Source organism: Bufo gargarizans, chromosome 11 (genome assembly GCF_014858855.1).
Source record: "Bufo gargarizans isolate SCDJY-AF-19 chromosome 11, ASM1485885v1, whole genome shotgun sequence".
NCBI classification, from domain to species: domain Eukaryota; kingdom Metazoa; phylum Chordata; class Amphibia; order Anura; family Bufonidae; genus Bufo; species Bufo gargarizans.
In genome coordinates, this window is record NC_058090.1 from 98,886,578 (window position 1) to 98,913,807 (window position 27,230).

Sequence of the window (27,230 nt, forward strand, 5' to 3'; positions counted from 1 at the left end):
TCTGGGGTGTGTATAACTGAGGGTCTTATTTGGGGGGTGTATAAATGAGGGTCTTATCTGGGGTGTGTATAATTGGGGGTCTTATTTGGGGTGTGTATAATTGAGGGGTCTTATTTGGGGTGTGTATAATTGGGGGTCTTATTTGGGGTGTGTATAATTGGGGGTCTTATTTGGGGTGTGTATAAATGAGGGTCTTATTTGGGGTGTGTATAATTGGGGGTCTTATTTGGGGTGTGTATAAATGAGGGTCTTATTTGGGGGGTGTATAATTGGGGGTCTTATCTGGGGTGTGTATAATTGGAGGTCTTATTTGGGGTGTGTATAATTGGAGGTCTTATTTGGGGTGTGTATAATTGAGGGTCTTATTTGGGGGGTGTATAATTGGGGGGTGTATAATTGAGGGGTCTTATTTGGGGTGTGTATAATTGGGGGTCTTATTTGGGGGGTGTATAATTGGGGGGTGTATAATTGAGGGGTCTTATTTGGGGTGTGTATAATTGGGGGTCTTATTTGGGGTGTGTATAATTGGGGGTCTTATTTGAGGTGTGTATAATTGAGGGGTCTTATTTGGGGTGTGTATAAATGAGGGTCTTATTTGGGGTGTGTATAAATGAGGGTCTTATTTGGAGGGTGTATAATTGAGGGGTCTTATTTGGGGTGTGTATAATTGAGGGTCTTATTTGGGGTGTGTATAATTGGGAGTCTTATTTGGGGTGTGTATAATTGAGGGGTCTTATTTGGGGTGTGTATAAATGAGGGTCTTATTTGGGGTGTGTATAATTGAGGGTCATATTTGGGGTGTGTATAATTGAGGGTCTTATTTGGGGTGTGTATAATTGGGGGTCTTATTTGGGGTGTGTATAAATGAGGGTCTTATTTGGGGAGTGTATAATTGAGGGTCTTATTTGGGGTGTATATAATTGGGGGTCTTATCTGGGGTGTGTATAAATGAGGGGTCTTATTTGGGGTGTGTATAATTGGGGGTCTTATTTGGGGTGTGTATAATTGGGGGTCTTATTTGAGGTGTGTATAATTGAGGGGTCTTATTTGGGGTGTGTATAAATGAGGGTCTTATTTGGGGTGTGTATAATTGAGGGTCTTATTTGGGGTGTGTATAATTGGGAGTCTTATTTGGGGTGTGTATAATTGAGGGGTCTTATTTGGGGTGTGTATAAATGAGGGTCTTATTTGGGGTGTGTATAATTGAGGGTCATATTTGGGGTGTGTATAATTGAGGGTCTTATTTGGGGTGTGTATAATTGGGGGTCTTATTTGGGGTGTGTATAAATGAGGGTCTTATTTGGGGAGTGTATAATTGAGGGTCTTATTTGGGGTGTATATAATTGGGGGTCTTATCTGGGGTGTGTATAAATGGGGTCTTATTTGGGGTGTGTATAACTGGGGGTCTTATTTGGGGTGTGTATAATTGGGGGTCTTATTTGGGGTGTGTATAATTGGGGGTCTTATCTGGGGTGTGTATAAATGGGGGTCTTATTTGGGGTGTGTATAACTGGGGGTCTTATTTGGGGTGTGTATAATTGGGGGTCTTATTTGGGGTGTGTATAATTGGGAGTCTTATTTGGGGGTGTATAAATGAGGGTCTTATTTGGGGTGTGTATAATTGGGAGTCTTATTTGGGGGTCTATAATTGGGGGTCTTATTTGGGGTGTGTATAATTGGGGGTCTTATTTGGGGTGTGTATAACTGGGGGTCTTATTTGGGGTGTGTATAATTGAGGGGTCTTATTTGGGGGGTGTATAATTGGGGGTCTTATTTGGGGTGTGTATAATTGAGGGGTCTTATTTGGGGTGTGTATAAATGAGGGTCTTATTTGGGGTGTGTATAATTGAGGGTCATATTTGGGGTGTGTATAATTGGGGGTCTTATTTGGGGTGTGTATAAATGAGGGTCTTATTTGGGGTGTGTATAATTGAGGGTCTTATTTGGGGTGTGTATAATTGGGGGTCTTATCTGGGGTGTGTATAAATGGGGGTCTTATCTGGGGTGTGTATAACTGGGGGTCTTATTTGGGGTGTGTATAAATGAGGGTCTTATTTGGGGTGTGTATAATTGAGGGTCTTATTTGGGGTGTGTATAATTGGGGGTCTTATCTGGGGTGTGTATAAATGGGGGTCTTATTTGGGGTGTGTATAACTGGGGGTCTTATTTGGGGTGTGTATAATTGGGAGTCTTATTTGGGGGTGTATAATTGGGGGTCTTATTTGGGGTGTGTATAATTGGGGGTCTTATTTGGGGTGTGTATAACTGGGGGTCTTATTTGGGGTGTGTATAATTGGGGGTCTTATTTGGGGTGTGTATAAGTCATAGATGACAGAAGTAGGGGGCGTGTCCTTCATCAAGGGGTGGGGCTTCACATTTTCCCTCTTTCCACGCCACAGCCCCACAGCTCCTGCAGGCCGCAGGTATGACGTACATCTGCCGCAGGTGACGTGTATAATTCTTTTGTGACCTCATATCTGCGCCATTAGTCCTCGGTACCGAGAGGGTTAAGGCCCCTCCAGCAGGCGGAGGGATTCTTATTAACACGCCTCAACCAAGCCCCAGCACGTGCATCCTACCTTGACAGCCGAACACCGGCCCCGCCCTCGGCTCGCCATTGGCCTGCTGTCACGCGTCCCTGCCTCCTGATTGGCTCCTGCTCCTGCCTGTCAGGGAGCTCAGTGTCAGCGCCTCAGAGGCAGCGCATACAGTGTAGTTTATTATTTTTCCTGCTGGGTGACTATTCCTACATTGTAGCAGAGGGTGGCGGGGAGGAGGACGCGGCGGCTCTGGACGGGGGGTCGTGTGTGCTTCATTGGGGGGCAGAGGAACCCGAAAATCCCCTCCGGGAGGAGAAGCCTGGGGAGAGCAGGGAGGAAGCTCCGGAGGTAAGTGGCCCTTGTGTTTACCTCTTCTGTGGTCCCCGGGGCACGTGACCCGTGTGAGAGGAGGGGGGGGGGGGGGGGGGGGCACAGCCTCCATAGCAGGCCTCTGTGGCGCAGGAGGGGTTAAACCTGAAATCCGTGCCCCCCTCCCTGCCCATGTGCCAAGTCAATATAGGTCAGATGGACGGCTGCCATGCCTGCCTTGTTGTGGAGAGGAGTGCTGAGAAATGAGCGGGCGACCCCTGGGCGACGAGGGGTGGGAAGGGTTAATCGGAGGGTCTGGACATCTGGACGGTATGAGGATGAGCCCCAGTGGTGGGTACCGATCATTTCACCAGCCAGGTCCGGCAGGGGGCACTTACCTGTCACTATGAGGTCCTACTGTAGGGGGCACTTACCTGTCACTATGAGGTCCTACTGTAGGGGGCACTTACCTGTCACTATGAGGTCCTACTGTAGGGGGCACTTACCTGTCACTATGAGGTCCTACTGTGGGGTGCACTTACCTGTCACTATGAGGTCCTACTGTAGGGGGCGCTTACCTGTCACTATGAGGTCCTACTGTAGGGGGCACTTACCTGTCACTATGAGGTCCTACTGTAGGGGGCACTTACCTGTCACTATGAGGTCCTACTGTGGGGTGCACTTACCTGTCACTATGAGGTCCTACTGTGGGGTGCACTTACCTGTCACTATGAGGTCCTACTGTAGGGGGCACTTACCTGTCACTATGAGGTCCTACTGTAGGGGGCACTTACCTGTCACTATGAGGTCCTACTGTGGGGTGCACTTACCTGTCACTATGAGGTCCTACTGTAGGGGGCGCTTACCTGTCACTATGAGGTCCTACTGTAGGGGGCACTTACCTGTCACTATGAGGTCCTACTGTAGGGGGCACTTACCTGTCACTATGAGGTCCTACTGTGGGGTGCACTTACCTGTCACTATGAGGTCCTACTGTAGGGTGCACTTACCTGTCACTATGAGGTCCTACTGTAGGGGGCACTTACCTGTCACTATGAGGTCCTACTGTAGGGGGCGCTTACCTGTCACTATGAGGTCCTACTGTAGGGGGCACTTACCTGTCACTATGAGGTCCTACTGTAGGGGGCACTTACCTGTCACTATGAGGTCCTACTGTGGGGTGCACTTACCTGTCACTATGAGGTCCTACTGTGGGGTGCACTTACCTGTCACTATGAGGTCCTACTGTAGGGGGCACTTACCTGTCACTATGAGGTCCTACTGTAGGGGGCACTTACCTGTCACTATGAGGTCCTACTGTAGGGGGCACTTACCTGTCACTATGAGGTCCTACTGTAGGGTGCACTTACCTGTCACTATGAGGTCCTACTGTAGGGTGCACTTACCTGTCACTATGAGGTCCTACTGTAGGGGGCACTTACCTGTCACTATGAGGTCCTACTGTGGGGTGCACTTACCTGTCACTATGAGGTCCTACTGTGGGGTGCACTTACCTGTCACTATGAGGTCCTACTGTAGGGGGCACTTACCTGTCACTATGAGGTCCTACTGTAGGGGGCACTTACCTGTCACTATGAGGTCCTACTGTAGGGTGCACTTACCTGTCACTATGAGGTCCTACTGTAGGGTGCACTTACCTGTCACTATGAGGTCCTACTGTAGGGTGCACTTACCTGTCACTATGAGGTCCTACTGTAGAGGGCACTTACCTGTCACTATGAGGTCCTACTGTAGGGTGCACTTACCTGTCACTATGAGGTCCTACTGTAGGGTGCACTTACCTGTCACTATGAGGTCCTACTGTAGGGTGCACTTACCTGTCACCCTGGTCACTATGAGGTCGTACTGTAGGGTGCACTTACCTGTCACCCTGGTCACTATGAGGTCGTACTGTAGGGTGCACTTACCTGTCACCCTGGTCACTATGAGGTCGTACTGTAGGGTGCACTTACCTGTCACTATGAGGTCCTACTGTAGGGTGCACTTACCTGTCACTATGAGGTCCTACTGTAGGGGGCACTTACCTGTCACCCTGGTCACTATGAGGTCGTACTGTAGGGTGCACTTACCTGTCACCCTGGTCACTATGAGGTCGTACTGTAGGGTGCACTTACCTGTCACCCTGGTCACTATGAGGTCCTACTGTAGGGTGCACTTACCTGTCACCCTGGTCACTATGAGGTCCTACTGTAGGGGGCACTTACCTGTCACCCTGGTCACTATGAGGTCCTACTGTAGGGTGCACTTACCTGTCACTATGAGGTCCTACTGTAGGGTGCACTTACCTGTCACTATGAGGTCCTACTGTAGGGTGCACTTACCTGTCACTATGAGGTCCTACTGTAGGGTGCACTTACCTGCCACTATGAGGTCCTACTGTAGGGTGCACTTACCTGCCACTATGAGGTCCTACTGTAGGGTGCACTTACCTGTCACTATGAGGTCCTACTGTAGGGGGCACTTACCTGTCACTATGAGGTCCTACTGTAGGGGGCACTTACCTGTCCAGTCTTGATATCCACAACTTGTCTGTAGAATGATGCTTTGGGTCAGTATCCAGAATAACTTTGTACTGTTGTATTGTCACTATGAGGTATACTGTACTGTGGGGTGCACTTACCTGTCAGGCTTCACTCTCTTTGGCTCTCGCCCTCTCTCTCTTTTTGCTCTCTCTCTCTTTTTGCTCTCTCTCTCTTTATGCCCTCTCTCTCTCTTTATGCCCTCTCTCTCTCTCTTTGCCCTCTCTCTCTCTCTTTGCCCTCTCTCTCTCTCTTTGCCCTCTCTCTCTCTCTTTGCCCTCTCTCTCTCTCTCTCTTTGCCCTCTCTCTCTCTCTTTGCCCTCTCTCTCTCTCTCTCTCTTTGCCCTCTCTCTCTCTCTCTCTCTCTCTCTCTCTTTGCCCTCTCTCTCTCTCTCTTTGCCCTCTCTCTCTCTCTCTCTCTCTCTCTCTCTCTCTCTCTCTCTCTCTCTCTCTCTCTCTCTCTCTCTCTCTCTCTCTCATCCTTAAAGGGGCGGTCGTGGAGATGAGGGGACTTGTGTCACGTCCTGTCACAGTGGGGGTCTGCACATAAGTCTTCCCTCAAAGCATTTGCCTTCCTGACTCCTGACATCTTCCCAGTTCTAGGTAGCCACGAATAAAGGGGGGTGTCATGTGACCCCTTTTGGCCATACCGATTGGCTGAGAGGGCTCATAGGGGGAGGGGCATACCTGGTTCCTCTGGTTCAGCCCTTTACTGGGTATAAATATATGGGCACTGCCCTGGCAGTAGTTTCCCTTTAAGGGAGTTGTCACTTAAAGGGGATGATCACATGGATAAATTGTATGACCGTTGACTCCGAGCAGCCAGGATTGTGTATGCTCGTCCTGTGTAATCTGAGTATTGGAGGCCTCCTTTAAACCATGCTATGAGAAAATGATGACCTGTCTCTTTAAGAGCGCCGGCTCTGCGGTAATGGTTTGTATCATACATCTGCTGCCTGTGCCGACCGCCGGCGCACTTACTTACAGCCAAGCAATTCTCTCTGTAATTGCCTTTAAACCAGTCACATGTCAGCACTGGGAAACTTCCCTCTCTCCAGTTCCCAGCATTCCTTCATGTCCCAGCATCCCTTGCGGCCCCAGCATCCTAATGGAGCGGAGTCATAAACAGCCAAGGACAGGGATATCGCCAGCCCCCCCTTCCCACCGAATTAAAGGACCTTGGGAAACGAGAGAAGGGTCAATATTCCGCTCTGCGGGTCAATATACTCACATATCACAGAATACCAGTGCGATGGCTGTTTAGGTTGTTGGTCGCTCTCATTAACCCCTGCTTGGCCAGCCTGGCTTGCTGGCGCAGCACCTGATTTCGTTACTTGAAGTACTCACAATGTCCTGGCATTGGTCCTGTCCCCAGGGGCTTACAATCTAATTTTCTCATAAACAGGCCGCAATCATTTTGTTGCCGTAGACGTGCCAATTATCGACCCAGCTTAAAGAATCCATGGGCAGTCGATCTAGTCAACCTGAGAGAGGTTGGTTCCTTAAAAGGGTCTTTTGCAACCGGCTATGGAGGACTGTTCACCAAAGGGCCCCCTACTGTCAGCCTCTGGCTAGCTACAGCTTGGTTCTCCAAATGTTCCTCCCACAACCACATATGGAAGACTTCACCAAAGTGCCCCCTACTGTCAGCTTCTGGCTAGGCTACAGGTTGGTTCTCCAAATGTTCCTCCCACAACCACCTATGGAAGACTTCACCAAAGGGCCCCCTACTGTCGGCTTCAGGCTAGCTACGGGTTGGTTCTCCAAATGTTCTGTCAACAACCACCTATGGAGGAATGTTCACCAAAAGTCATCCTACTGTCAGTTTTAGGCTAGGTATAGGTTGGTTCTCGAAAAATGCTTTCAGTGACTAGCTATGGAGGACTGCTCACCAAAAAGCCCCCTTCTGTCAGCTTCAGGCTAGCTACCGGTTTCTTCTCCAAATGTTCCTTCCACAACTACCTATGGAAGACTTCACCAAAGGGCCCCCTACTGTCAGCTTCAGGTTAGCTACAGGTTGGTTTTCAAAATGTTCCTCCCACAACCACCTATGGAAGACTTCACCAAAGGGCCCCCTACTGTCGGCTTCAGGCTAGCTACCGGTTGGTTCTCCAAATGTTCCTCCCACAACCAGCTATGGAGGACTATTCACTAAATGGCCCTCTACAGTCGGCTTCAGGCTAGATATAGGTTGGTTCTCTAAAAGGGTCTCCTGTGGCTAGCTATGGAGCACTGTTCATCAAAGGGCCCCCTACTTTGAGCTTAGTGCACCACATCTACTCCAGCTATGATCACTTTTCTTGCATCAATTATAATAAAGCTTAGGACCTGCCCCTGTCTGATAGGCCCCACCCACCTTTCATTTTAAGCAGAAACTTAGATTTTACCACAACTTGAAGGGGTTTTCTCAGCATCGATCATCAATATCCAATCGGTGGGGGCGTGAGGAACTGCACCTCCACCGCTCAGCCTCTGGCGCAGGAACCGACACTGAATGGAACAGGATGTACAGCTTTGAATGGAGCTTCTGCTTCCTGCTCCATTGAAAAGCTGGTTCCGGAGCAGGAGGCTTCAGGGAGCGGCTGATCAGCGGGGATGCTTGGTATCGGACCCTTACCAATCTGATATTAATGACCTATCCTGAGAATACATTCTGAATATCGGAAGTCTGGAAAACCCTTTTAACCTTAGGAGGAAGAAGCCCATTAGAAGTTGTGGAGAACATGAACCCCCTCCCTCTCCCGCAGATGAGGCTTCTATTGAAACTGCTAAAACCAGTCCTCTATCTGAGATGATCTGTTTGCCACTGGCCATCCTCCTGCCGACTTCTGAGCTCCCAGTTTGAGGCTCGTAGCCGAACATCCATGGGTGCAGAGAGAGCGCCCCCCCCGGGACACCACAACCCGTCATTGTTGATGAAAAGGATTCACGGCGCACATAATTAATAGAGAGAGGAAAAAAAAATAAAAATTGCAATTAGGTCTGCGATACCCCGTCATTACTGTTAACATGGTGAATGTGACTGCTGTAGGTGAAGCCGAGTGGCAATTAGGTGTTTAATTTTATTTTCTAATCAGAACACGTTGACGAAGACTTGGGAGAGAAAAAAAAACCCCGATGTGTTGACTCATATAATTACATCTTATAGGTTGGGGATTCCTGGGCACAATTGCGAGATAATTATAAGGGTAATATCCCGAGATCTGAAGATATGGTTGAGCATCTGTAGCTCTGAAAATTCTGAGTCTTCTGGGGAGGAGGGGGGCGGTATAGTTTTGGTTTAGACTCAAATTTAGATGCACTATTCTCCAGTAGTTTTGATGTCCTTGTTGGACCAGGACTTTGACCCCCATCCATCTTTCTTTTCGAGATATCCCCCTCCCTCCTTCTGCCAGTTCTACCACTCTTAGAAATCTCCTGGAGACGGTTGTACCGTCTTGTCAACCCAGTTATTTCAGATGCCCTTCTGATCTATAGACACCGAGTTTATCTAGTTGGAAGGGCATCGGTAGCGCTGAGTTTGAGTCTTCAGGTGAGGAGCGGGTTTGTATAGTTTTGGGTTACACTGAAATTTGGACTCGCCGTTCTCCAGTAGCTTCTTGTGTAACTTTGTAATTTTGATGTCGTTGATAGACCAGGACTTCACCCCCCCCCCATACATCCATCTTTCTTTTCGAGATATCCCCCTCCCTCCTCCTGCCAGTTCTGCCACTCTTTGAAGTCATCTGGAGACGGTTGTACCATCTTGTCAACCCAGTTATTTCAGATGCCCCTCTGATCTATAGACACTGAGTTTAGCGCTGTAGCGCTGAGTTTGAGTCTTCTCGTGAGGAGGGGGTTTGTATAGTTTTGGGTTAGACAGAAATTTGGGCTCGCCGTTCTCCAGTAGCTTCTTTTGTAACTTTGTAATTTTGATGTCGTTGATAGACCAGGACTTCACCCCCCATGCATCCGTCTTTCTTTTAGAGATTTCCCCCTCACTCCTCCTGCCAGTTCTGCCACTCTGCCTGGGGTGCGGTTGTGCCGTCTTGACAACCCAATGTCTGATGCCCTTCTAACTCTACAGACACTGATTATAGATATTTTTACATAAACCTTGTTGTCCTATTTCTGTTTAGCCCATGGAGGCGCTGTTTTGTGACAGACTGAGATTGACCGTCCTATTTACTGAACGGTCATATAGGAATAAGTGTAATTTTTTTATTTATTTTTTTAACACACATCCCTTCCCACTACAGTAGCAGAACACCAGGGGCGGTGGGGGGGATATCCCCTGGGACCCCTCCTTGGTTACCAAGATACGGCTTCCCGAAGGTCGTATTCTCTGGATATTGTTGCTTAGAGATGTATCTTATGGGTGGCAAAGTCTCCACAGCCAGTGCGCTATATTACAGTGGGAAATGAGTAACGTCAGAAAAAAGTGGGTCAAAAAAAAAAAGAGAGAGAGACGGGTCCCTGAAGATGGACAAACCCTTTAACTGTGCTTTATTTTGTTGCAGTGCTTATGTTGGCATAGCTTTAGTAAGTGTTGTTTGTATGTTTTTGGCACAAGGCTGCTGCCTAGGGGTGACTGGGACCCAATCGTATGAGAAGAAATAATCCTCCATATAGTGAAGGTCTTTGTTTCAGCATCACTAGGACTTGATATAAATCTGCTTTTGATTAATTGTGGGTTAGTAAACTGGTAAAATTATTGTAAAAGGGGTTTGTACCACCGAAACAGTTATTAATCTGTTACTGGTCCTGAGTTACATCCTGTATTATACTCCAGAGCTGCACTCACTATTCTGCTGGTGCAGTCACTGTGTACATACATTACTTATCCGGAGTTACATCCTGTATTATACTCCAGAGCTGCACTCACTATTCTGCTGGTGGAGTCACTGTGTACATACATTACTTATCCGGAGTTACATCCTGTATTATACTCCAGAGCTGCACTCACTATCCTGCTGGTGCAGTCACTGTGTACATACATTACATCCTGTATTATACTCCAGAGCTGCACTCACTATTCTGCTGGTGCAGTCACTGTGTACATACATTACTTATCCTGTACTGATCCTGAGTTACATCCTGTATTATACTCCAGAGCTGCACTCACTATTCTGCTGGTGCAGTCACTGTGTACATACATTACTTATCCTGTACTGATCCTGAGTTCCATCCTGTATTATACTCCAGAGCTGCACTCACTATTCTGCTGGTGGAGTCACTGTGTACATACATTACTTATCCTGTACTGACCCTGAGTTACATCCTGTATTATACTGCAGAGCTGCACTCACTATTCTGCTGGTGCAGTCACTGTGTACATACATTACTTATCCTGTACTGATCCTGAGTTACATCCTGTATTATACTCCAGAGCTGCACTCACTATTCTGCTGGTGCAGTCACTGTGTATATACATTACTTATCCTGAGTTACATCCTGTATTATACTCCAGAGCTGCACTCACTATTCTGCTGGTGCAGTCACTGTGCACATACATTACTTATCCTGTACTGATCCTGAGTTACATCCTGTATTATACTCCAGAGCTGCACTCACTATTCTGCTGGTGCAGTCACTGTGTACATACATTACTTATCCTCTACTGATCCTAGAGTATAATACAGGATGTAACTCAGGATCAGTACAGGATAAGTAATGTATGTACACAGTGACTGCACCAGCAGAATAGTGAGTGCAGCTCTGGAGTATAATACAGGATGTAACTCAGGATCAGTACAGGATAAGTAATGTATGTACACAGTGACTGCACCAGCAGAATAGTGAGTGCAGCTCTGGAGTATAATACAGCATGTGTTTCAGGATCAGTAATGTATGTACACAGTGACTGCACCAGCAGAATAGTGAGTGCAGCTCTGGAGTATAATACAGCATGTGTTTCAGGATCAGTAATGTATGTACACAGTGAGTTCAGCTCTGGGGGTCAGTGCAGGTGGTGATTCAGTAGGTGTATAGAGGGTGCGGCCGTTGTCCAGGCCTCACTTTGCTGCGATGTCTTCACACCTCCCAGAAATGAGCAGCAGAACGGAGAGATCTATTTCTGGCCGGTGGAAGTGGAAAGTGTCCCACTGAGGAGGGAAGCAGTGACTGCAGCATTTCTGAGCCCCGGCCTTCAGGCTAGCTACAGGCACAGCTAATCCGGCGGGTACAGGAGCGGGCACCATACAGCACTATAGGCTTCATTATATTAATTGTCCCTGAAATCATCGCCTCCCTGCAAGGTTCTCGCCTTCCTCTCGGATCTGGGTCACGGCACCCGCTACTAATAAGAATTAATTGTGTCTCGCTGTGGGACGCTAGAAGTAAAAATATCTCCAGGAAAATGGAAATCCTTCAGGAGTCCTCTGCTGCCAAGCTGAGATATATCTGCTCCTGGGAAAGCTGTGTGGGAGTTACGAGGGAGAGACGTATCGCTGCATGTGAGGCGGACAATCAGAATCCAGCTTACATTTTTCCAGCATTGGTCTCTAAATGAAAGCCATGATCCAATTGGTCGATATAGGTAACATGTCCTCCAGTCTATGGCTTTTTTTTTGTTTGTTTTTTTTGTCACTGGGAAAGTGAAAGCAGTGATTTGATTGAACAACATCACTATTTTTGACTTTTATTAATAAAGTTTTATTAGCTTTGAAAAATGTTGACAGGCAAGATCCCATTAGTCTCGGTGCAGCGGCCATTTTCTTTATTGATGTCTGGCGAGGAGCACCCGACGAGTCTGCACGGGCACTTTCTGACCTTGGCGTCTTAATTAATGGGAGGAATGGTTGTAGTCGTCAGGGCCTGTCAATACCTAGGATACAGTCTGGTGCCTTTTAACATTCACCTAACGAGATAGGGGCGATCAATATTTGTCAGCGAAAGAGCCAATATGGCCGTCGCCCCTTCAGGAAGACGGCTGCCGGTCTGTAAATCAGGCCCCGAGTACCTGCCGTAAAGTTCCTGTGATCGGGGAGTCGTGGGACCTGACAGGTAGCGGGTATTCCGGATTATCAGACGTGTCGAAACGCGCTTCTAGGCTGTAGGATGCTGGATTAAAGGAATTTTTTGAAAGGAAAGGGAAAAGTGCAGGTGTGAAAGGATCGGTGAGGCCCGGTGGTGTCATCTGTTTGTTTACCGCTCGGCTCACGGGGTGTAGCCCCGCACACTCTCACACACCCTGCTTCTTTTGTAAGATGACTTTGGATTAATTATTCCGACGTCTTAGTCACTTTCGGCCATCCTCGTTGTGATTCATACACACACAGGCTAAAAAACATGGCAACGGCAGGACAGAGTCGCCTGCAAAGGACTCTGGGTAACCAGCTGCAGGGCCAGCTTTAGGATTTGCGGGCAAAGTGAGTGACGGGTGACCATGTTGTGTTGGGTCGTATTGAAATTGCTACGAGTGGCTGCTAGTGTCTACGGGGCACAGCTTACCACTTAGTTTCACCGGCGAGGTCGTCGCCCAGTTGTAGCCATCTTCATATTCAAGCCATTGCCGCAGACATCAAGCGAGTTTGCTTTTTGATGCTCGTGGTGCAAAATGTTACTTTTTATATTCTGAGTGATGGACTCATTTGCCTTGACTCTAAAGCTCCCATATACTTCAGAAACCTGTTAGCTCCTCCTCCCAGCCCATCCCCCACACACACGCACACTTGGCGCAGCTGAGCGGAGTATGCCTTTTACCAACTTGTAAAGCCAACTTCCTGTTCCTTCTTCTTTGTGACATTTGCCATACACGGGGAATGTTGGGAGACCCCAATACACATTAGATGGTTGACTGGTCCCCCTGAAGTCTGTAATTCGACATAAAAAAGTCCTTGATGCAGGAGTGAAGCGCTTGCTATTACTCCCGCTCAGCGGTCTCCCGCTGGCCCGCAATATTCACCTTTCCAGCAGGGGGCCTCCTGACACTCCACAGCACATCCATGGTCCCGCGCTGCACTGACCTCCTGACGAACGCACGCCGTGACCTGACGCGCTGTGTGACGTCAGACGCAGAGCAGCGCGGAACGATGGAGTGTCGGCGGAGCCCCTGCTGGAAAGGTAAGTTGGTGCGACTGGAGTGCACAGCGTCATAGCAACCAAGAGCTGCTGGCACAAGGGGGAGGAAGAGCTGCTGGCACAAGGGGGAGGAAGAGCTGCTGGCACAAGGGGGAGGAAGAGCTGCTGCCACAAGGGGGAGGAAGAGCTGCTGGCACAATGGGGGGTGAAGAGCTGCTGGCACAAGGGGGAGGAAGAGCTGCTGGCACAAGGGGGAGGAAGAGCTGCTGGCACAAGGGGGAGGAAGAGCTGCTGGCACAAGGGGGAGGAAGAGCTGCTGGCACAAGGGGGAGGAAGAGCTGCTGGCACAAGGGGGAGGACGAGCTGCTGGCACAAGGGGAAGGAAGAGCTGCTGGCACAAGGGGGAGGAAGAGCTGCTGGCACAAGGGGGGTGAAGAGCTGCTGGCACAAGGGGGGTGAAGAGCTGCTGGCACAAGGGGGGTGAAGAGCTGCTGGCACAAGGGGGGTGAAGAGCTGCTGGCACAAGGGGGGTGAAGAGCTGCTGGCACAAGGGGGGTGAAGAGCTGCTGGCACAAGGGGGGTGAAGAGCTGCTGGCACAAGGGGGAGGAAGAGCTGCTGGCACAAGGGGGAGGAAGAGCTGCTGGCACAAGGGGGAGGAAGAGCTGCTGGCACAAGGGGGGGGAGCTGCGGGCACAAGGGGGGGGGGAGCTGCTGGCACAAGGGGGGGAGCTGATGGCACTGGGGGAACTGATGCACTTGGGCTGATCACACGGGGGGAATGAAGGGTGTTGGGGACTAATTGCAGGGGTCTGATGAGTTTTTATAAAGAAAAAAGGTATATTAATTAATTTTTTCTTATTAGAATACTCGATTAATCGTAAAAAATAAATCGATAGAATACTCTTTTTCTAAAATAATCATTTACTGTAGTCCAACATGTATGTCCAGAAATCACGGCAGTAGGTCGCTAAGCAGACAGTGAAGATGGCAGCCATATTGGAGGTGGAGCCAAGAGACGTCACTGAGTCAAGCGATACTTTATAAATCTCTTCTTTTTGTGATGTTACTGGTCGGATAGGCTACAAAAAAATGGCCGCCCACTTCACCTTTTAAAACCTGCTTCTAAAACTGCTGCCACCCGGCTTTCTGAGACTCCTGAGTGGTTCGTCTGCCTAGGTATGGAGTTTAAGTGCATGGTTACCATGGTCGCGCACGGGAAGGAATCCCGAGGTGGCGGTTTTCAGAATGACGCCAGCCTGGCCCCGTCACATATTTCCGTGACACGGCCTGGCAGCTATCAGCGAGGCGGTTATCTGCCGCCCCTCACTAGGGCTGCCCGAAGATTACAGGACTCATCAACATATTCCAGGAGTGGGTCACCAGACCCGAAAACATGTGAGAAATCAGCATTCACCCAGCTTTTCCAGAAACCAACTCTAAATGCGCTAGGTGGAATTGGTTCACACCCAGCAGATGACCACTCCTGATGGAAGCCATATTGGTCTCTGTCCAGCTTTCTGAGAATCCTCTTATTTTTTTTCAGCTGTGGCTTCGTTGTGTATGTGGCACTTCGAGTGTTAATAGGCTGGGTGCCCTCGGCCTGCTGATTTTTTTATATTTTTTTGGCGTCCTTACCTGCCAGCTCCCTGCGTGGACAGCAGCTGCTGACAAGATTCATCAGCCGCCCGGTAACATCTTGTCCCCTCCATTACGTGACATCAGCAGGCCGTCTACCCGCTGGGTGCCAAGTCTGTCTACCTGGCATGAGCCGCTGCGCTAACCTTATTACTGCTCAGGGGCCACCACCGCTAAGTTCTCATTTTTGGTAATAAACATCTGTATAAAGCGGTTGAGGGCCGACCCCCCCCCCCCCCCCCCCTCTCACGTTCTTAAATTATTCATGGGAGAGGCTCGTCTTCTTTGACCTTAAGGATTCTGTGACGGCAGAAAGAATAGCCACAAACAAGGAAAAGCTCTGCGTCTGTCTGGGGCCCGGCAGGCTGTTCTGCAGCAGCTGAGGCAACACATGGCAGGGCTTGTAATCCAGCATGTGGTGCTGGTTATGTAGGCAGCCAATCGGAATCCAGCTTACTTTTTTCTAGCGCAGCTGAGGAAATAGAAGTCTGCATCTGATTGGCTGCTATGGGTAGCACATCCTCCAATAAACTGGTTAACCATGGCAACCAATCGGCTGCTTTGATAGCATATGAAAGCAGTGAGTTGATTGGTTGCTAGGGCTCGCACATCCACTTATTGAGAAACTGACTAAAAGCTGTTAAGCATGGCAACCAATCAGCTGCTTTGATAGCATATGAAAGCAGTGAGTTGATTGGTTGCTAGGGCTCGCACATCCACTTATTCAGAAACTGACTAAAAGCTGTTAAGCATAGCAACCAATCAGCTGCTTTGATAGCATATGAAAGCAGTGATCTGATTGGTTGCTATAGGCAACTCCACAGTTTCTTTACTATTGTGTATGTTTTCAGGAAAGTTGGGTGACAACTGATGGGTCTGCTTATGAAGGGGTAGTCACCCAGATTTTCCAGCGAATAAATTTCAGCAGAGATGCAAGTGAGGGATTTCGTGATAAAGGAAGATTTGCCATTAACGCATCTGGGAAAGTCGGGTGACCATCCCGGCGGGAGCAGTACTGACGGCCATTTTGTCACCAAGCTTTCCCAGATTTTGTACCCAGCAGCTTGGTCCCTTAGTGGTCCGGGAAAGCTGGGTGACCCCCTTTGAGGGCCTCTCCTGAGCAGAACGCACCGGGCCCCGTCATGTCACGGAGCGTGTTCTCTATAAATAAGCCTTTTTTTCTGTTATTTCGAGCAGGATAGTGATTCATCGGCACGGGGGCGTCAAATTAATTCAGTGGTTGGGTGGGAATCTGCATGTGTTCTTGACGCGATGAGAAGGCAAAGTTTTCTGGTAAGACGCCATTAGATATAAATGTGTCGTAGATAATCTTACATGTCACTCCGCAGCCGTATTGCTTCCCCCCCACGCGCCTTAACATGGCCGCCTCGCGACAGTCACCTAGCCATGAGCTTGAGGGGGCCACCTTAAAGGAACAAAGAAGAAAGAAGGAAATTGTTCCCACCTGTATAAATCCTTGGCACCCCACACTGCCAGTCCGCATGGAGGGGCATCCACCTGTGATTACAACCAATCTCATTAGCTTAAAGGCGTTACCCCCTTATTTTGGTGGTAATTGGAGAACTCCTGCTTGGACCACCCCTTGTAATAACCAGATTGGACAGCATGGTTCTTGATCCTCTGGTGGACTTTACCGAGACGTCCAATTTTAGGAATGATTAAGTGAATGCTTAGCGACCACTGCGTCCAGACTGGCGGTTCTGCTGTCTGTTTCCTTTGCAACCTGCAAAAGTTTGAAAGCAGTGGTTGTGAAAACTCATGCCGTCCCACTGACCTAACATTTACCACCAGTTTCCGGAGGTTAATGAGGAAAGCCCCATTGATGTCTTGGAGATATTTCTACCTGGAGGGCGAAATTTGTGGTATTTTCGGGTTCGGTTTGCTGCCAATTTTTTGTCACTACTTCCTATTCCAAAATGAGATTCCCTCATGACGTTAGGCAGCTAAGGATGATCTTGTAGCCTCCTAGAGGGTTTCTGTAGGTTCTGTTTTTTTGTATTTCTCTTTGACGTATACCTGCGTGGTTTCAAAGTGGGTTTTCACTTTTGATGTTTACGCCGTTCCAGATCACGATTGACGTGTTTAGTTATTGACCATGGAATCTCTATTCATAAAGCTCCCGAGGAACAGTCCACGGCCATGTAGTATACGTTTGTGCCCTCTACTTCTGAAATATTGAAGGTCGACTTATCAGCAGTGATCAAGGTAGAGCCGTGAGAAACAAAAATTCTGGTACAACTGTTACATAAGGATACGTGGAAATCGAAAACTGAGACCAGGCCGTTAAACTGGACTGTATAGCGGCAATTTTTACAGAACTTTTGACCAGTTTGCTCTCGAAACGCGTGGTGATGCAAAGAACTTTTGTTATCTGTTGTTTCCTAGAAGCTCTCTGATTCTGGACCTGTGGCCGGTGGTTAAAATGCTGGAACCTACCCGACCTTACAGGGCATGTTTCTATTAGTAGGGGGTGCACATACTTTTGACTACAAGATGTACATCCAGAAATTTCTCTTTAGGGCACATACATCCTTGCTCTGATACAGGTTATATTCTTGAGACTGAACGATCCCATGAAGAGCCTTGAAGAAAACCATCTCACCAGAGGTCCTCGAGCAAGCATCATTGACCCTACAGCATGTATTTCTCTTAGTGGGGTGCACATAGGTGTAAATCCAAGAATATATAGAGCCCATACTTCCTTGCTTTGATACATTTATGTTTTCGAGACTGAACGATCCCAAGAAGAGCCTTGAAGAACACAAGTGATTTCACCAGAGGTCCTCGAGCAAGCATCATTGACCCTACAGGGTGTATTTCTATTTCTACTTTTGACTACAAGGTGTAAATCCTGGAATATATAGAGCTCTAATACAGGTTATGTTCTTGAGAGTAAGTGATCCCATGAAGAGCCTTGAGGAAACAAGTTATATGCAGTTGACCCTACAGGGCTTATTTCTTTACCTGACAGGTCACCCCATATAGCTTGTACCTTCCTCAGTCTTCCAGGGAAAACAAATTACATTAATGGTCACTGTAAAGGGCAGAGCAATTTATTGCTGGCAGGTCGTATTGTTTCAGCGACTGCTGACCTTGTCTGTCCCCACGCGTTTCATCATTGTCTGGCTAACAAGCGCACACCTCTGCTCCGCGTCCACACAGAGAGCGTCAGGCTTCTACACGGCCCATTTCTAATGAGTTAACAAGCTCCTCATTAAGAGCGTCCACGTCAAGTGCCCACGTCAGTTTAAGGGGCTAAAACAAATCGAGCTGCAGACAGCGCAGAGTCCCCCCTACACGATCTGTCACCGCTCTCACTCGTTTCGCCTGGAAGCAAACAGTTGGCGTACGGGGATGCGGTTATTTTTAGGCTACTTTTTAGTTTAAGCGCTTTGATCCTTTCCCCTCCTCCACCCCATATTGTTATGGCTGCAATATGTTTAGAACAGGGGACTGGCACGGTCATGTGACACGTTCGTACTGTCGGTGAAGGATGCCACTAGTTTTGTGACCCTGAACCAACAAATACTTTGGTTCCTTATGAATGTGAAACAATGAACCATATGATTTTTTTTTTTATTTTTTTTTTGCGTGCATTCTTAAAGGGGTTGTCCCCTAAGATTGTAGTCAGTACAAGAGAGCAGCCCTCGAAAATATGCTCCGGCCGAATGCTGTCCCACGTTCAGCAGTGACAGCTAGACAGTGGAATCGGACAGCCCCGCCCTTGCCCTAACCCTTAGTCCCACCCCCGCTTAAGCCTTGCCAATGCAATCGCATCAGGACTAGATGATTAATAGAAATGTTCCACTTTCGTTACGGTCACAAAGGTTTTTTTTTTTTTTTGCAGCTATTTTGTGGAAATTGGGTCACTTCAAATATGATTCTCAAAGGGTTTGTCACCCAACTTTCTCAGATCCCTGATTGGTAAATATGCTCCATCACATCACCCAATTATTCCATAAAACATCATCATATTTGAACTGATACTGCAGCCATTTCTGGAAAAGCTAGCCTCCATCTTTCCCAGATTCCCTACCTTACATGGGTGCTTTCACTCAGCTTTCCCAGAGCCCGAACTGATAAATCAGCCACTTGCTGTCCTACATTATATCAAAGATCTATCCAGCTGGGTGACCATCAATATGGCCTCTATTACACCTATCATGTGGTTGTCATCCAGCTTTCCCAGATTTCCCTCAGCTTTCCCACAACCTGACCAGGTAAATCGGCCGGTTTCTGTCCTACATGAACATCAAAGTAGGGCTGCAGTAAACGATTCATTTAGAAATAGAGTATTCTATCGATTTACCTTTTTACGATTAATCGAGTAATCTGATAGGAAAAAATGAGTATTGCAGGCCAGCGGGAGACCACGGAGCGGGAGTAATAGCAATCGCTTCACTCCCACTCCGTGGTCACGTGACACAAACAAATCTTCGATGGAAAAAATTTGCATCGAGTACTTTTTTGTGTCGAATTACTAGATTCAATCCTCAATCCTACATCAAAGATCTATCCAGCTGGGTGACCACCAATATGGCCTCTACTACACCTATCATGTGGTTGTCAATGTCATCTAACTTTCCCAGATTCCCTACCTATGTGGGCGCTTTCCCTCAACTTTCCCAGAACCTGAACTGGTAAATCAGCCACTTAGTGTCCTACATGAACATCAAAGATCTATCCAGCTAGGTGACCATCAATATGGCCTCTACTGTACCTATCATGTGGTTGTCATCCAGCTTTATCAGACCTCTGACTGGTAAATCTACAACCCCTGTATTAGTCTGTGTGTTTCAGAGTAATGAGAAAGCTGGGTGATGATGCTGTAGGGGCAGCCATATTGGTTTCCACCCTCTTTATGTGTGAATATGTAGAATCTCGCTCTCGTGATGGTGACAAAATAAGGGTAATAAGAGGCTGCACGCAGGTTATGTCCTGTGCACGGCTCTAATGACTGGGCGATGCTGTCTCACCGCACCGGTTTTATCCACCCTGATCATCGGGTGTAGTGTAAGCTAGGGTGCAGCCTGCTCCACCCCCGTCCATGGAGCTGACACATGATTGTACTTCCTGATGCTGCAGAGCACCTGTCTGCACAGAACAGGTGCCGGACCACCAGCCCATATCAAAGGGGCACCAAATGGCTATTGTTTGTCCTGGGACTTGATGACAGACCCAGCCATGCACACCTCAGCTGGTAGCGTCATTCTGGGGGGGGGGGGGGGGGGTTTGCAGCTGCCACCACTACTAGATGGTTATATATATATTGTAGCAGCTATACACTCATCCATAGGAGGCAGTATTATAGTAGTTATATTCTTGTACATAGGAGCAGTATTATAGTAGTTATATTCTTGTACATAGGAGCAGTATTATAGTAGTTATATTCTTGTACATAGGAGCAGTATTATAGTAGTTATATTCTTGTACATAGGGGCAGTATTATAGTAGTTATATTCTTGTACATAGGAGCAGTATTATAGTAGTTATATTCTTGTACATAGGGGGCAGTATTATAGTAGTTATATTCTTGTACATAGGAGGCAGTATTATAGTAGTTATATTCTTGTACATAGGAGGCAGTATTATAGTAGTTATATTCTTGTACATAGGGGGCAGTATTATAGTAGTTATATTCTTGTACATAGGAGGCAGTATTATAGTAGTTATATTCTTGTACATAAGAGGCAGTATTATAGTAGTTATATTCTTGTACATAGGGGGCAGTATTATAGTAGTTATATTCTTGTACATAGGAGGCAGTATTATAGTAGTTATATTCTTGTACATAGGAGGCAGTATTATAGTAGTTATATTCATATTCTTGTACACAGCAGGTAGTATTATAGTAGCTATAATCTTATATAGGGTAGCTGTAGATGAATTTGCTGGATAGCCAGGATATGTATGGCTGGTGTTTAATTGACCATGCTGGTATATTGCGATGGTTCCTGAAAGCTTTGTGATGAGGCTTGATAGAGTCTGAGATAAAAAGCAGTGATGTGCGTCTGGGCTTTATTTTTTCTACAAACTGTGGTTCGTTTATTACTCAGAACCGCAGCTCGAGACCAAAATATTGGAGGAAAATAAAGGTCTGCAGCATTAATAGTGCAGCCAGAACCCAGTATTACCAGTCAGCACCCTCATTGCATGCCAAGAGGTGATGAGTCAGCCACCCCAATTACTTAATCTAGTTCTGTCTCTACACCTCATTCAGTCCATAGGAAGAGAAAGTAATAAAATTAATGGCTCTGGACCGGATATTCGTTGTGCAATCAAATTGGCCTTATCTCCATCTACCTTTTCATGACTTTTTTTTCAGTCTTCTGTCGTGTGAGGGAAGGGAAGCTATTTCAATTCTGAATATGTCAACTGATATGACCAGTGACCGTTCTAAGGTGGAAGCCACCAAAAAAGATCATGTCATACACTTATATCAGAAGACCAAATTGGTGGGGAACTTCAGATTTTCCAAAACCTTGGACTGGCCATTTGAGGTTGAAAACTCTGGGCGGTTCACAAACTTTGTGATCCAAGCTCATGACTTGCACCCATGGGACTTAAGAGCTTTTGTGTTTTGATGTGTCAGAGGATTGATTTTGATTTGGATTCCTCTAATGTATTCCTTCAGACACCTCTGGCATCTGAAGTCCTATTCCTCCAAAGTCATCCTTGGAACATTCTGGCCATCATCTCATCTTCCACCCATTCACAGTAGATATCTGTTGGTCTATCTCCATTGTCTGTAATGGTTGGCCATATACATTAAATAAAAGTAGGTTGATGGTGGAATCGCCGTTGAAGGAATGTTCACCAGATAATCAATCGTATAAGTGAAGCAGCTGTATACTTTTTAGTCCATGTCGTTCAAACTGCCATATGTGTTCAGTGGCACCAGGCAAAGGACAAATGATCTTGTTGGGAATGTTCTATCAAGAAAATAACTTTGTGGACTCTCCAGAAGATCACTGTGTGTCATCGATCGGCTGAAATGATTGTTCGTTGTTAATTTTCATCTGATGAACTATTGTTTTGGTTAAAATTGTCTATTTTGACCAACTTTAGACGAATGGGTAAGGCCACCATTACCCAACCACCAGTGGTTGGGTGAAGATTGGGTGGATTGGATTTTCCTTCATAAACTTTTAGAGTTTACCTGAATATACATTTCAGTCGAGGAGATTTTGGTTATTTTAGTCAACCTGCTGTTTCTATTGGACAATGCTAGAAACAATAACCTAATCATGACTGGGTCGGGAAGTCTATAGTAATCCAAACATCTGAGTTACGGTCTATATATCCTACACCTACATGGGATGTCAACTTCTTATGGTCTGAGACCAATAATAGTTAACGTAGATGTGGGCTCTATACATTGAGCTTGGTAGAACCTTGTACATCTGGTGATGCCGTTACGTGTGGTGTCCTCCGACCTTTTCTTCTTCCACAGTCGTGTCCTCCATACCCTGGAACATGTACATTCTGCTCGTATGTTCTTTATAAATTATTCTAGACTTTTCAATAATTCAATCAGAGCAGAAGAGCTTTGGATCTTTAATAGCAGTAACATAATGTCTCTCGTCTGCCAGGGACGGTCAGTTAAATGCCTCTGCGCCCAATCTTAAGTGCTCGAATCTCAAGGAGATCTGTATCCGGCACTTCTCTACCTCTCTCTCCTGACCTTTCACAAAAAAAAAAATCCATAATGAATCTTCTGCAGGTATTGATGACTTCTAGTGGATTGACATGAATGTTATTGCTGAGTGTTTTATGAGGCTTTTGAGCTTCTGTAAAGTCTCTATCCAGTGCAATAAAAATCTCGAGCAGACACAGACGACAGGATAATCTTTATTGACTTCTAATTTTACGAGTCTCCCTGGCTCTACCTGCACCTGAAGAGCGACTAAGAAAAAAAAATATTAAAGGATACTTTCACTATCGAGTCAGTGGCTTTGATTGAATAAAGCGTCCCTTGAGTCATTTTTTGTGAGTATTTTTTTTTTAATACTCTGTTTCTGAGTTACACGAGATGCTGGTTGACCACCACTAATGGCGGCCATTACGCTGACCATAGACATTAGTTAAAGCTGGATCACACACAGCCATTTTTGAGAAATGTCATCAGATACAGGTTACCCACATACGAGAGCTGTTCGTTATGAGAGCCTAGTCATGATTGCTATGATTCACCTATGAACCCCCGCTTCCCCCATTTCACCCACAGACATGATAGGGTGCCAAATACACGTTAAACTGCGCAAAACCGATGAGTACCCCCTCTCTCCGTGAAATCTCTCGGCCAATGAGTCCTGACTGAGAGGCAAGGAGGGATATTTCTACATAGTCCTCCCGTAGACCCTTCGGAAATATTTGCAAGTGCCCCCCACTAGCCTGTTAGAATTTAAAGGGTCTGTCCTGGTGGCCAAAATAAATGTATTAGCTAATGTCTGAAGGGGTAAAACACCTGTAGGGGTGGGCCGTGCCCTCACTCCCTCTATGTATACGGGCCTCTTCCCAGGAGCTGCTCACCTGCAATGTACACAGTTGTTAACCTGTTTAATAATTGTCAGAGGGCGTGCGTTCGTGTCATGAGGCATTGTAGCAGGTAATGTAAGGGTTAACCCCCCCCCTCCCCTCCGGTACCTAGGAGCCACCCTGAAATGGAAGGTGGAAAACACAAAGCGTTGCAGCTGTTGCAAGTTTTCTGCATAATTACCAGGGGCTCGTCCTTGTCAAACCAGTTGCGTTACTTCACGGCCTGACAAAGCATTTCATTCCTCTTTGTGACAGTAAACACGCCGCCGTGACCGTCAATATCCCCTTTAGGCGCTTCTTCACAGACATTCACTGACCGCGTCCCTCCAGAAAAATAAGAGGCAACGCCGACCTATTTGAAGTAAGGTGTGTCAGAGCTCCGCCCCTTGGACTCATGAAGCAGAAACTGATTTGGTCTACCGGGATTTTTTTTTTTTTTTTTAAAGAAAACGGGAACAGCCACGTGCAGTAAAAAAAGTTCTAGGGGCAACAGCTTGGCAGATACCACTGGGGCACTTGGATAGCATTGGCGGGTTTGCCTTGGCACGGTCAGAGGCGGGGCAGTAGGTGGTTCTAAGAACGAAACCCTGCATACTTTATAGCGATAGTGAGACTTTGGCGCCTTTGTGGGACTACATAGCCCAGCCTAGACAGAATAATATATTTTTTTTTTTAATGTTTTTATTTTTATTTTTACTTAGTCACATGATGATCTCCTCGACCAGTGGAGAAGGTTTCATGTTTTGAGTTTCAGGGGTCTGCCAGCTGCAGAGGAGCTCCGCGCTGGGACTTGTGGTTCCGCAGCAGCTGCAGCGCCTCCTCTGGCCTTGCTGGGTCGGGGTGTTTAACAAGCGGAGCAGTGTATGTGGAGAGACATCTGTTTTCCTGTCACACGTAGGCCTCTCACTCCCTCCGCCGCCTTCTCAGCAACAAAACATGTTTGTTCTTTAGCACTTACACAGAATGGGATCATTATCTGGGCCCGGCTATGACGGCTCCTTCTACTGCGAAAGCACCTGTGTGCGGGTTTTTTCTTTTTTTTTTACCCCCTCGATGACTTAAAGGGACGACGTAGTATCACAAGCAAACATCCAATATCTTCCTCTTTGTGGAGGCGCTCGCTCCGATAACTGAAGCATTTAGGAAATTGCTATATGTGCAGTTGCCCCATGTAATAGCTTATCTCAATCTCCAGACGAGGGGCAGTCTGGTGTGAAAATCCCTCCTCTATGCACTTTTTTAAAACATACTATCCCTTTAAGATCTTGATTTTGAAGGGGTTTTTCCTTATGGAGAGTTTCATACGGCATACCCACCCATCACTCCCTTTACAATGCATGAGGCACACCAACCTCGTTTTTATGACAATATGGCGTCATGCACACGACCGTATTGTGAGTTTGTGTCCGATCCACTTTTTTTTTTTTTCTGGATCGCACGTGGACACATTCATTTCTATGGGGCCCGCAAAAAATTCTGAAGGGTCTGCATCCCTGCATCGCAGATTATAGAATAAGTCCTAGTCTTGTCCGTTTTTTTAGAAAAGAATAGGAATTTTTATAATAGGGACAGAGGATAGTGCGGGATGCGCACGGCGGGTATCCGTATTTTGCATGAGGCCTCTCTAGGATGTTGCAATGATGTGAAACTTCCTTCCAGGCTGTTATTAAATTTGGGAGTGTGAGGATTTCTCGTCAGTCGTGTTTTCAGTCCACCTCCAACATCCACATGGCATGTTCTATCGCATGTCGTATTATGGAGGCGGCACACACACACAGTGCCAGAGTCTCCGTAACATGGAACAGGCCTTGCCTTGTGTTTGAGGCCACATCTTCAACCATGATGTGCACTGATATGTTGGAGTTGACAGTGTGTTGCTCTATTCTGAGAGTGCCCACTTTGAGGGTCTGGTTTACATAAGCTCCTCTCATTTTGTGGGCTGGTTTGCGGTACTGCCTTGACAAAATTGGGACCGTCTTTGAGTCTATCTTCAGACTAAAGCTGAGGGATACTTTTTGACTGAGAACTTTTGTCCCTTAGTTTCAGCGATGGGTGGAGGTCTCGGCACCCACACCTCACCAGTGACATGTCAGAAGTTTTCTCATGGTGAAGTTGCTCTCTTCTGTACCTGTTGGACGGCTGTGTGTCTTGTTAGTCACCCAACATATCTACTCTCATGGGCAGTGGTGGCCATTTAGGTTCTCACCTGGCTTTCTGAGACACATGTATGACCTACAAATATGTAGGATCTTGACAACCACGTTAGTGAGGTACGAAGAATCTTGTGTCTGTCAGATCCTATGTTCTCCTGGTATTGTTGGCAAGGAGGAGAAGTGGGATCTGGAGAGGCTTTTCCAGATGAGAAGAAAAGACTGATATGGTCTTCAAGATTGCCATGTCGAGAACTGATGTGCTGCTTTGTGCAAACGTTCCTTGATTTCCTGAGGGAAAATTTCTCTGTTGAACTTTGGAAAATGTAGAATCTGGCAAATAAAAGGATTGTGTTGCCATTGTATGCACAAAAGCCATTCCTTTCAAGCAACTGGCCCCTTCCACTAGAGTTAAATGACTATGAAAGTTTAGTGACAACCCCACAAAATGTCCCCAAAAAATAGAGAAAATAATTTAGTTGTAGGATTGTGTGGGTATGGCAGAAATGGTCATTGGCAACAGTCACCCTAAGCTTTGACCTTGAAGGAGTTGTACAAGACTAGAAAAACATGGCTACTTGCTTCTTGAAACAGTGCCACACCAGACCTTAGATCGTGTCTGGTATTGCAGCTCAGGCCCAGTGATGTGAACGGGGTGTAACACCACACATAACTTGTGGACATTTTTGGGATGGAGACCACCATGTTCTTCTAATCCTGGACAAGGCCTTTCCCGATCCTAAAGACATTGCATGTTATGTGACCTCTGGGACTGGTCCTCCTGATTGGAGGTATATTTGGGCACCGTAAATGAGAGTGGTACCAGAGGCAGAGAAGATTCGGCGTGGGTGAGGACAAGCGGATGTTGGTTTTCTTGCAGGTCTCTGTGTTGTGGTTTTGTTGAACACCGGTCTCTGGATGGCGTGGGCAGGCAGTCACAAGCTTCGCATCTGTGGAAGGTTTTCTACGGCTTGGTGGTTTCTGCTAATAGAAAAGCAGCAAGCCAACAACATAAGTATACATTACTGTACGTCGCCAGTATAAGTCGGAAGCCGTAACGTATATGTTGTATACAGTGCAGTTCCTCGCAATCTGATAATCCAGAAATGTGGAGCCGACTGCTTTTGTAAGTAGTGTTAGAAAACGAAGAAGAAACGCACAAACCTAAACCCGTTAAGAAAAAAAACTGCTCAGAATTCCCAGAAAAACTGCCACTCTACCTCTTTTTTTTCTTATTGTCCCAGCAAAATCAGGAGCTTTTCCCACGGTATATACCAAACGCAGGGCTCTGACACAGTGTGAACTGAGCCTAACACAAGTTTGTGGTATATAATTTAGTTTTTCGACAGAAATTATACTGAATTCTGGGTTAAATCTCACAAAATGTGTCCTTGTGTCATCTACTAAGAGGGACCACACTAGAAGGGAAGTCTGCGTATGGCAGACAGGTGCTGTCGGAGGCATCGCGACCAGGCTGGTGTCCTCCTCCCCTTCT

The 27,230-nt window shown here is 46.9% G+C and overlaps 1 protein-coding gene across 6 annotated transcripts in view; it reads left to right on the forward strand.

Annotated features, from left to right (window-relative positions):
• The first annotated feature begins 2,663 nt into the window (after positions 1-2,663).
• The window catches only part of MEF2D (myocyte enhancer factor 2D), a 124,335-nt gene continuing 99,768 nt past the window's right edge, over positions 2,664-27,230 (forward strand). For 3 of the 6 annotated variants that reach the window (XM_044272786.1, XM_044272790.1, XM_044272793.1), the window contains exon 1: positions 2,671-2,888. The gene's annotated coding sequence lies outside the window, so the exon portion shown is untranslated. Of the gene's footprint in view, positions 2,889-27,230 lie in introns of all 6 variants that reach the window. The other 3 variants (XM_044272794.1, XM_044272791.1, XM_044272792.1) reach the window with 3 other exon arrangements.